At 39.0% G+C, this 14,831-nt stretch overlaps 1 protein-coding gene and 1 non-coding gene across 19 annotated transcripts in view; both read left to right on the top strand.

Annotated features, from left to right (window-relative positions):
- CPEB1 (cytoplasmic polyadenylation element binding protein 1) overlaps positions 1-14,831 on the top strand; it is a 103,893-nt gene that overhangs the window by 52,494 nt on the left and 36,568 nt on the right. The gene's annotated exons all lie outside the window — the stretch shown is intronic.
- On the top strand, positions 14,644-14,807 carry LOC118155075 (U1 spliceosomal RNA). The gene has a single exon (XR_004745305.1). It is a non-coding gene; the product is annotated as a U1 spliceosomal RNA (small nuclear RNA).

The following is a 14,831-nucleotide window of genomic DNA, read 5'->3' as shown; positions in this document are numbered from 1 at the left end:
TTTTAACTATTGCTTTGCCACTGTTGTAATTGTTTTGGCATGCCACAAATGATTCCCATGTAAGATGCTGAACTTAATTGGTAAATGTGTGTGCTGTGACTTCTCCACCAGTCGACCATTCTTCTGTCTCTCCCACTTTTCTTGGGCCTCCCTGTTCCCTGAGACACAACAAAATTGAAATTAGGCCAATTAATAACATTAAAGTGGTCTCTAAGTGTTCAAGTGAAGGGAAGAGTCACATGTCTCTCAGTTTAAATCAAAGACTGGAAATGATTAAGCTTAGTGAGGAAGGCATGTCAATAGCCATGGTAGGCTGAAAGTTAGGCCTCTTGTTCCAAGTAGTCAAGTTGTGAATGCAAAGCACAAGTTCCTGCAGTAAACTAAAAGGGCACATGAATAATAAGAAAGCGAGACAGGCTTTTTGCTGAAGATCAGATCAGCCACAACATTTCCTTAAACCAAAGCCTAATCCAGAGGAAATCTCAAAGACTCTTGTCTTCTATGAAGGCTGAGAGAGGTAAGGAAGCTGCAGAAGAAAATTTGGAAGCTAGCAGAGGTTTGTTCATGAGGTTTTTCTTTTTCCTCCCTCCCTTCCTTCCTCCTTTCCATACTTCCATCCATCTGTCATGTCCGTCCATCTGTCTCCATAACGTAAATGTACAAGATGAAGCAGCAAGTACTGATGGAGAAGCTGCAGCAAGTTATCCAGAAGATCTAGCTAAGATCATTGGTAAGATGGCTACACTCAACAACAGATTCTCAATGTAGATGAAAACAGCCTTCTTTTAGAAGATGTCATCTAAGCCTTTCCTAGCTAAAGAGGAAAAGTCTGTTTCTTGCTTCAAAGCTTTGAAGAACAGGCTGATTCTCTTGTTAACAGGCTAATGAAGCTGTTGTCTTTAAGTTGAGGCCAGTGCTTACTGACCATTCTGAAGATTCTAGGGCCGTTAAGAAACATGCTAAATCTACTCTACCTGTGTTCTGTAAATGGAACAATAAAGTTATGACAGCACATCTGTTTGCAGTATGGCTAACTGAATGTTTAAAGCCCACTGTTGAGACTTACTGCTCAGAAAAAAAGGGATTCCTTTCATAATAGTACTCATTAACAATGCTCCATCAGAGCTCAAGTAACAATGTCACTCAAGCTCTGAGATGTACAAGGAGGTAAATGATTTCATGCCTGCTAACACAAGATCAGTTCAGCAGCCTGTGGATCAAAGAGTAATTTTGACTTTCAAGTCTTACTGTTTAAGAAATACATTTCATAAAGCTAGAGCTGCCATCGATAGTGATTCCTTTGATGGATCTGAGAAAATCTCTGGAAAGGATTCATTTTTCTAGATGCTGTTAAGAACATTTACGATTAATGGAAGAAGGTCAAAAGATTAACATGAACAGGAGTTTGGAAGAAGTTGATTCCAAACTTCATGGATGACTTTGACAGTTCAATACTTCAGAGGAAGAAGTAGCTACATAAGTGGTGGAAATAGCAAGAGAAGTAGAATGAAAAGTGGAGCCTGAAGATGTGACTGAATTGGCTGTAATCTCATAAAACTTGAACAGATGATAAATAGCTTCTTACAGATGAATGGTTTCTTGATAGAAATCTTCTCCTGGTACAGATGGTGTGAACATTTTTGTTGATAAGACAACAAAGGACTTAGAATTTCACATAAACTTAGTTGATAAAGCAGAGGCAGAGTATGAGAGGATTGATTCCAATTTTGAAAGTTCTCCTGTGGTGGGTAAAATGCTGTCAAACAGCATCACATGATACAGAGACATCTTTCATGAAAGGAAGAATCCAACTCTGCATCAAACATCATGGTTGTCTTATTTTAAGAAATTGACACAGCTAACTCAGCCTTCAGCAACCACCACCCTTATAAGTCAGCAGCCATGCACATTGAGGCAAGACCCTCAGCCAGCGTTGACTCACTGAAGTCTCTGATGATCATTAGGATTCTTCAGCAATAAAGTGTTTTAAAATTACGATATACACATTTAATAGACTATAGTATAAAATACTTTTTTTTTTTTTGAGACCAGATCTAGCTCTGTCACCTTGTTGCCTAGGCTGGTCTCAAACTCGTGAGCTCAAGTGATCCGCCCACCTTGGCCTCCCAAAGTGCTGGGATTACAGGCATGAGCCACCATACATGGCCTAAAAATAACTTTCATATGCACTGGGAAACAAAAAGGTTCTGAAACTAACTTTATTGGAATATTCACTTTGAGGTGGTCTGGGACTGAACCTAGAATATCTCCAAGGTATACCCATATATCCATTCAATAAAATGTTATTTGGCAATAAAAAGAAATGAAGTTCTGTCTAGGCACGGTGGCTCACGCCTGTAATCCAAGCACTTTGGGAGGCTGAGGAGGGCAGATTGCTTGAGCCAGAGTTCAAGACCAGCCTGGAAAACATGACAAAACCCCATCTCTACAAAAACTATGAAAATTAGCCAGGAGTGGTGGCACACACCTGTAGTGTCAACTAATAAGTAGGCTGAAGTGGGAGGATGGTTTGAACCTGGGAGGTAGAGGTTGCAGTCAGCCAAGATAATGCCACTGCACTCTAGCCTGGGTGACAGAGTGACACCCTTTCACACACAAAAAAGAAGTTCTGGTATATGCTAAAACAATTAGGAATTTTAAAACATGCTAAGTGAAAAAATTTTTTTAAACATTGTATGATCTAATTTATGTGAAATATCCAGAATAGGTAAATCTGCAGAGACAGAAAATAGATTCATGGTTGCCTCGAGGGAAGAGGTTAGAGGGAAATGATAGTGTCCTAAAAAGGATATGAACAGACACTTTTCAAAAGAAGACATACATGTTGACAATAAGCATATGAAGAAAGCTTTATTACTGATAATTAGATGAAACTCAAGCTTGGCGCAGTGGCTTATGCCTATAATTCCAGGACTTTGGGAGGTGGGCAGATCACCTGAAGTCAGGAGTTTAAGACCAGCCTGGCCAACATGGTGAAGCCCCATCTCTACTAAAAACTATAAAAATTAGCTGGACCTGGGGCGGGCACCTGTAACCCCAGCTACATGGGAGGCTGAGGCATGAGAATCATTTGATCCTGGGAGGCAGAGATTGCAGTTAGCGGAGATCATGCCACTGCACTCCATCCTGGGTGACAGGGCAAGACTTTGTCTCACAACAAAAAAACAGAAATGAAAATCAAAGCCACAATAAGATACCATCTCATTCACACCAGAAGGTTGTTAGCGGGGAAAGGGGAATGCTTACACACTGTTGATTGGGAATATAAATTAGTTCAACCATTGTGGAAAACAATGTCGTGATTCCTCAAAAGAGTTAAAAACAGAACTACATTCAACCCAGCAATCCCATTACTGGGTATATACCCAAAGGAATATAAATCGTTCTACCATAAAAACACATACACACATATATTGTGAACAGTATTGCAGCACCGTTCACAATAGTAGAGACATGCAATCAACCTAAATGTCCATCAGTAGTAGACTAGATAAAGAAAATGTGGTACCCACACACCATGGAATACAACACAGCCACGAAGAAGGATGAGATCATGCCCTTTATAGGAACATGGTTAGAGCTGGAGGCCATAATCCTTAGCGAACTAACACAGGATCGGAAAATCAAAATACCACGTTCTCACAAGTGGGAGCTAAATAATGAGGACATATAGACACGAAGAGGGTAACAATAGACACTGCGGTCTATTTGAGTGTGGTGGGTGGGAGAAGAGAGAGGATCAGAAAAAAAAGCATTGGGTACTGGATGTAATTCCTGGGTGGTAAAATAATCTGTACAACAAATTCCTGTGACATGAGTTTACCTGCGTAACAAACCTGCACATGTACCACTGAACTTAAATGTTAAAAAAAAAAATTCCCAGAGAGCAGCTGATGAAAGGATACAGGTTTCTGTCTACAGCTTTATCACCCTGAGTGTACCTGATCCCGTCTGAAAGGATACAGGTTTCTTTTGGGGATGATGGAGTACACTAAAATTGTAATGATTCCAGAATTCTGAATGTATTAAAAAACCATTGAATTATATAATTAGGTGAATGTGACTAAGGAGGAAAAAAAATCTGTGTAATGGGTAACAGTAGGTTAACTTTCTTAAAGAGTTTTCTTAGGAATTAATGAGACCAACTTTTTCTTTTTAAAAGCGGGGGACACATATGAAAAAAAACTGTTAAAAAAAAAAAACCACACACAACTGTTCTGCACTTCTTTCAACACCTAATAAACTGTTCTAGGTGTTATGGATACAGATGTGAACAGGGCAGATACTGTGTCTTCTGTCCTGTAGAAAAGCTACGATTTTTACATTTCTAACTACAGACATATAGTGGAGTAGAAACAAAAGTTTTCCCTGGTTATTTGTAGGGGATCCAGGACCTCCTGTGCATACCCAAATCCACAGATGCTGAAGTCCCTGATGTAAAATGGTACAGTATTTGCATATAACCCACATGTCTTCCTGTATATCTACTTTAAATCATCTCTAGATTACTTACACCTAATTCAATATAAATAGTTACACTGTATTGTTTAGGGAATACTGACAAATCTGTATGTGTGTAATATGGATGCATTTAAAAAATATTTTTGATATGCGATTTGTTTAATCCACAGATGTGGAACCCACAAGTAGGGAGGATCGACTGTAATACAATTTATTTATTCCCTCCCTCCCTTCCTTCCTTCCCTCCCTTTTTCTCTTTCTCTCTCTCCTTTTTCCTCTTTTCTCTTTTCTCTCTTTATCTCTCTTTCTCTCTTTCTTTTTGAAATGGAGTCTTGCTCTGTTGCCCAGGCTAGAGTACAGTGGTGCAGTCTCAGCTCACTGCAACCTCCACTTCCTGGGGTCAGACGATTCTCCTGCCTCAGCCTCCCAAGTAGCTGGAACTATGGGCATGTGCCACTACACCCAGCTAAGTTTTATTAGAGACAAGTTTTTACCATGTTGGCCAGGCTGGTCCCAAACTCCTGACTTGAAGTGATGCACCCACCTCAGCCTCCCAAAGTGCTGGGATTACAGGCGTGAGCTACCATGCCAGGCCACAATTTTAAATTATACTCAGTAATATGAAAACTAAGCAATGGGATATGGTAAGGAACTAGGATAGGGGTTAGTTGACTAACTTGCTGGCTGACATGCAATTGAGGTCTCTCTCTCTCAGAAAATAACATTTAATCTGAAGACTGAATAACAAGTAGCCAACCATGCAGAGAAACTGGTTTAAGGCCACAGAGCAGGAGTATCGTAAGCAGAGCAAACAGCAGGGCCTTGGTGTGGACCTAAACTTAGTATTTTTAAGGGGTACAGGGCTTTCCAGGGGGGTAGGAAGTATTGAATGACAAAGCACAAATAACAGCAGGAAGCTATTGCAGGTAGTTCAAGTGCAAAGTGTGTTGTCTTGGACTGGTATGGTAATAACGGAGACAAAGTAAGTAGATTTTGTGTAAATTTTAAGGTTTAGGTTCAACAAGACTTGATTGTGGGGAAAGAGAGGAATCAAATTTTGTCTGGCACATTAATGTGGATCTGTTTTCTAAGATGGGGTACATGACGGGGAAAGGGGGACAATTAACGTGAAAAAATACTCAGTCTTAAGAACATATGGTAGACTCCTTGCCCTTCAGCTCAGAATCCCGTCATTGATTTAAACAATGGATTCTTTAGTTTACCTGTCAGGTTCTTAAAAAGTAAACTTTGGCAAGGGTGCAAAGAAATAGTTCTCATATACTTGGGAATTCAAACTGGTGTGGCTCTTGGGTCAATTGCGACTGTTATCTATCAATTTTAAATATACTAGATTGTGATGTGTATGAATTTATCAAGTATGCTTGCCCAAGTAAGTAAAGATCAATGTTGAGGGGTGTTCACTGCTTTATTTGTAGAAGAAATAAAAGCAACTAGACAAGAACGATCCAAGATGGCCGATTGCTAACATCCCGAGATTGCAGCTCTCAGGGAAGGCGCGGAGAACTAGAGGATGCCACACTTTCAGACAAATTCTGGTTGCTCACGGAGCAGAAGATCCCCCAGTGGAGGAAACATACGGGTGGCCAGCGCGAGTCTTGTGGTCGGCGCGGCAGCTCTCAGAGCAGAGTAAACAGGTTTGGAGGACCCACACGGGCCCCCAGCACGACACCAGAGCCCAGCGCAGCAGCTGTGATGGCACCTCTGCGCGGCAGTGCTCGGCACCGAGTAAACGGGACCGGTTCCTCTTCTGACCGAGGTTTGGAGCCCCGGGAAGGTAGAGTCGCCTACTACGGACACAAGAAGGAAGCCAGACAGGAGAATCCTGGGAAGAAAAGCACCATCAGTTATAACGCCGCTGCTCTGGCCCTGGGAACTAACAACCTGGATGTCCACTGAAGATACCTAATCTGAAAGTTGATAATTTCAAAGACAAAAGGAGGATCAGTTTACAATGACGGGAAGAAACCAGCATAAAAAAGCTGAGAATACTCAAAGTCAGAACGCCTCTCCCTCTAAAGATGATCACAGTTTCACATCAACAATGGAACAAGGCTTGATGGAGAACGAGCGCATCCTGATGACAGAATCACTCTTCAAGGAATGGATAATAACAAACTTTGGTGAGTTAAAAGAACATGTTGTAGCCCAATGTAAAGAAACTAGGAACTTTGAAAAAAGGTTTGATGAAATCATATTGAGAATAGACAACTTAGAGAGGAGTATGAGTGAATTAATGGAACTGAAGAATATAATACAGGAACTCTGAGAAGTATGCACAGGTTTAAGCACTCAAATTGTTCAAGCAGAAGAAAGGATATCAGAGGTCAAAGTCCAACTTAATGAAATAAAACGTGAAGACAAGATTAGAGAAAAAAGGATAAAAAGGAATGAGCAAAGTCTCCAAGAAATGTGGGACTATGTGAAAAGACCAAATTTACGTTTGATAGGTGTACCTGAATGCCACGGAGAGAATGAATCCAAGCTGGAAAATACCCTTCAGGATATCATTCAGGAAAATTTTCCTAAACTAGCAAAGCAGGTCAACATTCAACCCCAGGTAATACAGAGAACACCACAAAGATATTCCTCAAGAAGAGCAACCCCAAGGCACATAATCGTTAGATTCACCAGGGTTGAAACGAAGGAGAAAATACTAAGGGCAGCCAGAGAGAGAGGTCAGGTTACCCACAAAGGCAAGCCTATCAGACTTACAGCAGATCTCTCAGCAGAAACTCTACAAGCCAGAAGAGAGTGGGGGCCAATATTCAACATCCTCAAAGAACAGCACCTTCAGCCTAGAATTTCATATCCAGCCAAACTAAGCTTCACAACTGAAGGAAAAATAAAATCTTTTATGAACAAGCAAGAACTCAGATTTTATTACCACCAGGCCTGCTTTACAAGAGTTTCTGAAAGGCATTACACACAGAAAGAAACAACCAGTATTAGCCTTTCTAAAAATATACCAAAAAGTAAAGAGCACCAACATAAAGAAGAATTAACACCAACGAATGGATAAAACAGCCAGTTAACATCAAATGGCAATAACCCTAAATTTAAATCAACTAAATACCCCAATCAAAAGACACAGCCAAAACCCAACGGCAGGTTACATCCAGACCTGTTTCACATGCAAGGATACACAAAGACTTGAAGGGATGGAGAAAGATTTACCAACCAAATGGAGAGCAAAAATAAATAATAAATAAATAAAAAGCAGTAGTTGCAAATCTTGTATCGGATAAAATAGATTTTAAAGCAACAAAGATATGGTGGTAAAAGGATCAATGCAACAACAAGAGCTAACGATCCTAACACCCAGATACATAAAGACTTAGACTCAATGAGACAGAAAATTAATAAGGATATCAAGGACTCTAACTCAGATCCGGAACAAGTAAACTTAATAAATATTTATAGAGCTCTCCACTTCAGATACACAAAATATACATTCTTGTCAATACCACATCACACCTACCCATAAGTTTAAATGAAACATTGATTGGCCATTATTAATACCCAGTGTTTTTCAGAATAAAGCAATATTTCCATTTACTCTCCCTCTTTCTCTTCCTCTTTCTTCCTCTCCTTTACTTATTTTTTTTTCTTTCCTTCTCTCAAAAAAAAAAAAAAAATAAAAGCAACTAGAAGCAGCCTTGAATGCACATCAGTAGAGAAATGAGTTGAGATCACACAATTGCATTCCAGCCTGTGCAACAGAGGCAGACCCTGTCTCAAAACAAAAATTGACCATTATCCTTATAGTAGAATCTTAGAAGTACTGAACTACTTTCGAATGTTTGTACTTAGGTATAAACATACTCTTAAAACATATGACCACATAACATCCCAGAAAAGTTTTTTACTGAATTATTTTCTTAAGATAGCCCGTCTTTCTTTACATGTACTACTTTAAGTATATATTGTGAATTCCTTTGTCAGCCATATCCAGATTTTAATTTCTTAAATTATCTGAAATTTTTTTGAGTAGTTTATATTTGCTGTAAAAAAATTTAAAATGCCATTAGTTATACATGCCACTGTCTGCTTCAGTTGTTTTTGATGACTTTCAGTTCTTTTCCATATTTTTTAATACCTTCATGCAGCTGTAATCTTGCCTTATATACATACAGCTTACTCTCTTTCCCCAACCACTTAGCATTCTCCTTCGTCGTATGCTGAGGTACGTATTTCAATGGCTAAGTTTGTAGTCCATTTTGAGGGAATTTTTACAATTGATTGCATTGTGACCAGCATCTTTGTAGGTAAATCTTTCTTAGCATTTATGAGTGTTTAGAGAGATTCTTATAATACCATTACCAACTTGAAGAGTTTTGATATTTTAAAAATTCTTGATGGAGATACTATCCTTCTGTTGTTCCCTCAGCAGTTGAAGGGTCCTGTCTCACCATATACATAGAGAAGAAAAAAATTACCAAAGTGACTCTTCGCCATTGAATATTGTAACTGTAATTTTTCAGGTTTGGTAAGCAGAATTCTCATTTGAATTCCCATTTTCTTTATAAGTAGAATAATTACTTTTTCTATTAGTCTTTTAAATCTTTTTACTGTGTTGAATTTCCTGATATCTTTCTCACAACTAGGGGGTGGAAACTGTTGAAACTGTCTTAAAGACAATTGCAGTTCCTTCCCTGTTGCAAAGTTAAAAAGGTCTGTAGTGTGTTAATTCATTGTCAGCTAGTTCCTAATGAATAAAATCCCTTGGGGAAAATGCTTTAAGCCAGGCTTAGGGCAGCACACATCCTTACTAGCAACTTTAACTCTTTAAAATGTTAATGAAGGCTAGGAATAGTAATCATCTTGAATTCACACCTGTGCAATTCAATGTGCCTAAGTATAGAGGGGAGTGTGTATGCATGGTTTGTGTGAATCTAAATTTAGAATGGCTATGAAATCAGCCTGAATCTACCACTTCCTTACATTCTCTCCCAATGAACACAGAAACAAACTAACTGTAAGGGTCTTTTCATGCAGATTGATTGAAGTTAGTTTTTACTAGCAACCTGGCTGTCCTGGACAAACTGTAGCTTTTTGTTCCAACCAGAAATGCAAAGGAGAGATCAGATTTATTTAATGTAATCTTTTCTTTTTTTTTTTTAAAAGGAAAATAACATTTAAAACTAGAGGCCTTTGTAAACAATCTAGAGTTTAAAGCACTTTAAGGGTAGTGCTTAGAAAAGTATAACAAAATTATTTTTAGAGTATTCTTTCTTTTAGCGTTTTTTTTCTTTTTAGAGGACAGTAAGTACAGGCTTATTGATGTAAAGGAAAAACCACAGGATAAGAACTCATTCTTAAAGAGGGCAAAGGATATAAACTGAAAATTGATAGCTACTGGCTTTTTTTTTTTCTATCTGAAAAAAATGTTTCAACCTTCTAATCAAATTAGATTAACCTTGCAAGTGATATTAACAAATATCTGAAAAGCATACTTACCCAAGGAAATTCTAACTACTGCTTCCCCATTAGTCCAGAAACCACCTTACAAACGTCTGTTTACTGATTTCTCTTTCCTTCCTAGCACTTCACTCACAATTACACTTTATCACTTATACCATTATCAGATTTTTTTCTACCACTACACTAGTAAGCCCAAGAAGACAAGAGCCGTAGCTGTTTTTTTTTCTTATCATACCCTGGTTGCCTTGCTAGTACCTGACACTCAAGATTCTCATTTATTAAGTAGCGTATATTTTAATCTATCATACTGGCAGAACTTAAAAGTTGGATAGTACCAGTGTTGGTAACAGTGTTCAGAAATGCATCGAAAATGGTATAAAAGGAGTATCTCAAACTGTTCAGAGAATAGAGTAGGCTTGAGGACAAGGAATGTTACAGAGATGTGAAAGTGATCGTCGTTTACTTTTTACTTGTATTTGTATAACTTTTTGAGATGGAGTGTTGCTCATGTTGCCCAAGCTGGAATGCAGTGGCACAATCTCGGCTCACCAAAACCTCCACCTCCTGGGTTCAAGTGAATCTCCTGCCTCAGCCTCCTGAGTAGCTGGGATCACAGGCATGCACCACCACACCTGGCTGATTTTCTGTTTTTACTAGAGATGGGGTTTCTCCATGTTGGTCATGCTGGTCTTGAACTCCTGACCTCAGGTGATCTGCCCACCTCAGCCTCCCAAAGTGCCGGAATTACAGTCATGAGCCACTGCACCTGGCCAATACTTTTTTAAAAATAAATAAATAAATAAATAAATGGAATTTTACAATATAATTGTATAAAGGGCATGGTGGGGTAAGGGCTTGGGTTTTGAATGGGATCTGAGTGCTCAGCTGTGTGACCTTGGTCAGATTGCTTCACCTCTTCTGTGCCGTGACTTCAGTGCTTATAAAATGGATGTAATACCTGTCTTCTCCATGGGGTTGTTTTGAGGAATTTGGTTATAGTTGTACGTTGCCTAGCTCCTCTTGGACTTCAAAAACAAGTTTTCTGCTCTTTTTCTCCCTTGAAAAATAGAGAATATGATTTTCATTTAAATTTTGAAAGTCTTATTCTGCATAGTACCATCCCCATCTGCTGGAATGTCCAGGTTTTGCCACTGAAAGCTTAACTGTTGGTTGTGTCTTGATCACAGTCTGGATTACTTCCACTTTGGAGAATGTGTTCTAGTTTCCAAATGTAGATGTGTTGCATCATTTTGTATGAAGAATAAATGAGTACATTTATGGGGGTAGAGGGAACTATGCAGAAATCAGCACTTAAGGCTTCTGGAATTAGCACTGGGGAAAGGGTCTTTCTACTGTGAAATAAAGGGCTTGCACTAAATGGACTCCAAAGCCCTTCTTATTTTTAATGTTTTGTTGCTTATTTAAATGATCCTGATTTCGTTTCATTGAATTCCTGATGTCAAATTTGAAATATAATATGGGCTTTTAGCTGCAAAAAATACTCATTTATTTAGGGAATGTTAAGTCACCTTGTCCAGTTAAGTCACCTTGTCCAGTTTAATAACTTACACCAGTAAGAAGTACTTGAAGTTAAAACTTTTGCCTACATCTGTGATTATTTGGACATAGGATACATTTCTAAAAGTAGAATTTATTTATCAAAGAATAACTATCTTTTGAAGCTTTCAATGTTTTCATCAGATATCTCTCCAGAAATGTTGTACCAATTTACTCTATCTGAAAATACTCAGCCCTTCTGTTTTAAATAACTGACGGGATGGTTTTAGTACACAGCTCCATGGGACCTGAGTGCAGAAAATGGATACTTTGCTAACTTACTGATAAGACAGGTCTGAGTAGGGTTATGTATGAGTGCAGACCTGGGTCTAGAAAGTGTCCTATCATGGGAGAGAGGTCGGGGAAGCAGATTACTCCCTGGATTTGAGAGGAACAAATATCTCACCTCTGCCTTTTAGTAGCTTTGTTGCTTACGGCCATCTCTGAGCCTTGTGTGCTTTCTAGTTTAAAAAAAAAAAATGGAGGGTGGCAAGGAATTTCACAAGATGGTATAAACTGCTTTCCTGCTGTCTTTTGTGGCTTTTTCATCTGGTGCCAGGACATTAAGGTCTTTTGTACCAGAGATTTTTATCCTGCATGCAGTAGTTGCTCGTTTAGCCTATCCTTGCTAAAGGGCCTGAATTACACAGAACACTCTGATTTGTAAACAATTAAACACCCAGTTAGAACTTACTTTAGTAAAATGTGGGATATGTTAGAAGCTGTTGATACAAAGCTCACGGAATAGGAAGGAATCACTGGAAAGCTGGGGATACTGAATTTGTGGCCTCCAGTTTTGTCTATTTCTGTCTTTCCTCTGCTCATTTCCCACCATGAGTTTCATTATCTCCTTTTGCAGAGTTGCCTGTTATGAGAAAGAGTATATGCTCACATCCTTTGGCGTCATGGACAATCTGGAAATAGTTCTTCCACTACCCACAGTTAGAAAAATCTCAAGGAAATATACCCAGCTAGGTTGGCTTAAGTCATGCCTATACCTGGACTGGTCTCTGTAGTCATGGGGTTGGGTAATTCTTGCTTAGCTTGAGTCAGATGCTTACCTATGGGACCATTACTGTAACCAGGGAGGTAGAATCCTGCAAGAAGATGCCATTGCCTTTAGGACCACTTGGATGGCAATTCAACAAAAGCAATTAAAAAAAAAAACCTGGTGTTGGGGAGATTTTTTAAAACATTGGGGATTCATGAATTAGGCAACAGGAATCTTCCAACATTTGTGTACAGCCTAATTTTTTAAAAAACATATGCCACAATGAGATACTAGTTTATACACTGTTAGCATGGCCATTATTAAAACAAAATATAAATTGAAGGCAAGGATATGGAGAAATTAGAACATCTGTGCATTGCTGGTGAAAATGTAAAGTGGTGCTGCTGTTGGGGAAAATAGTATGGTGCTTCCAAAATAATTAAACATAGAATTACCATATGATCCAGCAGTTCTCCTTCCAGGTATACAAGAAAAGAATTGAAAGCAAGGACTTGAACATATAATTTGTATGTTAGTGTCCATAACAGTACTGTTCACAATAGTCAAAAGGTAGAAAGAGGAAACAACCCAAATGTTCATCAGTGGATGAATTGGATGGATGGATGGATGGATGGATGGATAAACAATGTTATGAACAATGAAATATTAGCAGCTTTAAAAAGGAAACCTGGCACAGTTTCTGGCACACCAGTAGTCCCAGCTACTTGAGACTTTGAGGCAGGATAGAGTGAGGCAGGAGTCTGGGGCCAGCCTGGGCAACATAGCAAAATCCTGTCAATGAATGAATGATGCAGGGAAGTGGCTCATCCCTATAGTTCCAGCACTTTGGGAGGCCTAGGCAGGTGGACCGCTTGATCCCAGGAGTTCAACAACAGCCTGGACAACATAAGGAGACCCCCATCTCTAAAAATGTAGCCAGGCTGGTGACATGCACCTGTGGTCCCAGCTACTTGAGAGGCTGAGATGGGAGGATTACTTGATGCTAGGGAGACCAAGGCTGCAGTGAGCTGTTATTGTGCCACTGCATCCTAGCCTGGATGGCAGAAGGAGACCCTGTCTCAAAAAAAAAAAAAAAAAAAGGGTGGGGGGACGTACTACAACATGGATGAATCTTGAAGGTGTTATGCTAAGTAAAATAAGCCTGATACAAAGGACAAATACTGTATGATTTCACATACGAGGTCCCTACGATAGTCAAATGTATTGAGACGAAGTAAAATAATGGTAACCAGGGTCTAGGAGGAGAGGGTAGTGGGGAATTAATGTCTAATGGTACAAAGTTTTAGCTTAGGGTAAAAAAAGCACTCGAGGTGAATAGTGGTGATGGTTGCACAAAAATGTGAATGTACTAATGCCTCTGAATTGTATGTGCAAAAATGATTAGAATGGTAAATTTCATGTATATTTTACCACAAATTATTTAGTACAGTGTACCCCTTGCATATTTAACTTGGTATCTACATTTTTATTATAAGTGGAAACATTTACAATAGTAGATTTGACACCTATTATCTATTTTAAAATATGTAAACCAATTATTTAATAGTGGGAAACTTTTTATTATTTCTTTTCTACTAGTATTTGTAGTCCACTTCTCCCACTGAGTTTTATCCTAATGTAATATTTTATGCTTGAGAGTCTTGTTGATCGCCCGTCATACTTCTCGGTAACAACAAAACTACGTAAACTGAAATTTTAAACTATTTCCTGTATCTCAAAGGCAGTAAGTATACTGGATGGCTGTGACAATTGGTAGGGCAATTAAGACAATTTAAATGTTACAAATCTTGATAAAATTTTATTCTTTAATAACTTTATTGGAAATGCTTGCTTTTTTTGTTGTTGTTTTAAGACAAGGTATCTGTCACCTGAGCCAGAGTGCAGTGACACAATCACGGCTCATTGCAGCCTCAGCCTCCTAAGTAGCTGGGACCACAGAAGCACGCCACCATGCCCTGCTATTTTTCTTATTTTTTGTAGAAACGGGGTCTCCCTATGTTGCCTAGGCTGGTGTTGAACTCCTGGACTAAAGTGATCTTCCTGCTTTAGCCCCCTAAAGTGTTGGGATTACAGATGTGAGCCACAACACCTAGTCTGAAAATGTTTTTTAATGACATAAATTGAGACCTTTTAAAAACTCCTGTAATTTTATACATACCTGGCAGGGGAGACACCGTGATCACGAAGGTGGTTTTCCCAGGGCGAGGCTTATCCATTGCACTCCAGATGTGCTGACCCCTGCGATTTCCCCAAATGTGGGAAACTCTACTGCATAATTTGTGGTAGTGGGGGACTGCGTTCTTGCTTTCCTCTTGTATTTTTTTTTATTTAAAAAAAT

Source organism: Callithrix jacchus, chromosome 6 (assembly GCF_049354715.1).
Source record: "Callithrix jacchus isolate 240 chromosome 6, calJac240_pri, whole genome shotgun sequence".
Classification (NCBI taxonomy): domain Eukaryota; kingdom Metazoa; phylum Chordata; class Mammalia; order Primates; family Cebidae; genus Callithrix; species Callithrix jacchus.
Note: the sequence above shows the minus strand (reverse complement) of the source record. Positions and strands in the feature narration are given on the sequence as shown.